General features: G+C 51.4%; 1 protein-coding gene across 1 annotated transcript in view; it reads right to left on the bottom strand.

Annotated features, from left to right (window-relative positions):
* plxna3 (plexin A3) overlaps positions 1 to 2640 on the bottom strand; it is a 137651-nt gene that overhangs the window by 101604 nt on the left and 33407 nt on the right. The window lies entirely within an intron of this gene.

Genomic DNA, 2640 nt, shown 5'->3' with positions numbered 1-2640 from the left:
GGAGGGAGAGGAGGGAGGGAAGGACAGGGAGGAGAGAGGAGGACAGAGAGCAGGGGGGAGGGAGAGAGCGGGGGGGAGAGCAGGGGGGAGGGAGAGAGGGGAGGGAGAGGAGGGAGGGGGGAGGGAGGGACAGGGAGGAGAGAGGAGGGAGGGAGGGGAGGGAGAGAGCAGGGGGGAGGGAGGAGAGAGGAGGGAGGAGAGAGGAGGGAGGAGAGAGGGGAGAAAGGGGGGGAGGGAGGGAGGGAAGGAAGACAGAGGGGAGGGAGGGGGGGGGGGAGATCAATAAAAGGAGATATCAACTTCAAAATCCCAATAATCTAATTTCTGAAGGCTGATGTGGTGACTGAAGTAACACGATGTATTTCTATAGATACACATGCAGTATTTATACGCTGTAATATACACTCTGGTACACAGTATATATATCTATAAGAGAGAGGATCAGCCTCTGGAATAAACTGTCAACATTCAAGTTAAACCATTGAGGAGAAAAACGAGATCAGTGATTGGTCGTTTCACGTTTCTGTCTGGCTGCTGATTGGTCGACTGAACGTGCTGCTGGGGTCTACAAAGTCGCCAAATCCAGCAGCTGATTATCAAATGTTGTGTTAACACGTTTAACATCGTTGAGAAATTAGACATCTGTGGGCAGAGGCAGCTCACTGTGATAGGCTGCTACACCTGTCAATCAGCCACACGCCCCTGTGGCCTTAAATATCTCAACGTGAGAAAATGTCCACAGACTCAGAACATAACAGCCTTCTATCAAGAAAAGTGACCGAACAACGATATCTTTTGTACCAAGTGATGTGCTCACGAAGCTGCGGGGGCCCGGTGCGCGAAGCTGCTGGGGCCCGGTGCGCGAAGCTGCTGGGGCCCGGTGCGCGAAGCTGCTGGGGCCCGGTGCGCGAAGCTGCGGGGGCCCGGTGCGCGAAGCTGCGGGGGCCCGGTGCATGGCTCATCACTGTTCGGGTCAGTGTCTCCAGTCGGCAGCTTGATGTGTTTTTCTCGGGACGTACTGATCAATATGACATCTGAGTCTTTATTTACTTTATTTAAGATTAATTGTGTCTCTGACACATTTAACGAGCGGCAGACACCAAATCTGATCCCCACACCGAAGGATCTGACTCACAATATAAAGCTGATCAGCTTCAATGATTGATCTGATCCGAGTGGAAGTCTGACTGGAGTCTCTGCTGGACTACAGAGGAGTTACAGAGCGGAGACTCTTCGCTCTCAGAGGATCTTTGGTCTGAGTTAACAGCTGATCTGACGCTCGTCATCTGAAAGTGACGTCTCTATTTGTGGCGGCTGGAAATGGTAAGATGTTTTGTTCCCAGTGTAACGAGCCGTGTTACTGTAATATTATTACAGTAATAATATTACAGTAACTAATCCAAGTTGGGCTGCGTTTCCAGGACACCACTTGTTTTGTTGCGCTGCAGATCAGGGACAGTTCAAGTCCAGAAGACCCGGACATAGTTTACATTTATTACATTCAGCTGACACTTTTATCTAAAGCGACTTACAGCTGCTATACATGTCAGAGGTCGCTCTGGAGCCACAAGGGACACATTGGTGGGTGGGTCACAGTGGGGGATTGAACCCAGGTCTCTCACACCAAAGGCAAGTGTCTTATCCACTGCTCCATCACCACCCCAGTAACATCACTAATTGTTTTTAATACCCCGTACAGTTCCTGAGTAACACTGGTAACGAGTCGCAGGAGGTCTGTTCATCAGCGGTCACATGTTCTGGTTCCTCATCGTCAGTAAAGTGGAACCGCTCAGGTGAGCTGCACGTGATGAAGCTGAGACCTGAAACATGTGACGCACTCCCGCTCGACCCGGGTGTTACAGACAGACAGACAGGCGGTCAGATATGGACACTGGCCCCGCCTCCTCTGTCTTTGCCCCCACAACACACGCGCTACAGTACCACACACACGCACGCGCTACAGTTACACACACGCACACTCTACAGTTACACACACGCGCACGCGCTACAGTTACACACACGCACACTCTACAGTTACACACACGCGCACGCTCTACAGTTACACACACGCGCGCGCGCTCCAGTTACACACACGCGCGCGCGCTCCAGTTACACGCACGCTCTACAGTTACACGCACGCTCTACAGTTACACACACGCGCTACAGTTACACGCGCTACAGTTACACACACGCGCACGCGCTACAGTTACACACACGCACACTCTACAGTTACACACACGCGCACGCTCTACAGTTACACACACACGCTACAGTTACACACACACGCTACAGTTACACACACACGCTACAGTTACACACACACGCACACCCTACAGTTACACACACACGCACACGCTACAGTTACACACACACGCTACAGTTACACACACACGCTACAGTAACACACACACGCTACAGTTACACACACACGCTACAGTTACACACACGCTACAGTTACACACACGCTACAGTTACACACACGCACACGCTACAGTTACACACACGCTACAGTTACACACACACTCTACAGTTACACACACACTCTACAGTTACACACACACTCTACAGTTACACACACACACTACAGTTACACACACACACGCACACTCTACAGTTACACACACACGCACACTCTACAGT

The sequence above is a fragment of the Micropterus dolomieu genome, linkage group LG08, assembly GCF_021292245.1.
Source record: "Micropterus dolomieu isolate WLL.071019.BEF.003 ecotype Adirondacks linkage group LG08, ASM2129224v1, whole genome shotgun sequence".
Taxonomy (NCBI): Eukaryota; Metazoa; Chordata; class Actinopteri; order Centrarchiformes; family Centrarchidae; genus Micropterus; species Micropterus dolomieu.
The sequence above is the reverse complement of the archived record's forward strand: the minus strand, read 5'-3'. Positions and strand labels throughout refer to the sequence as shown.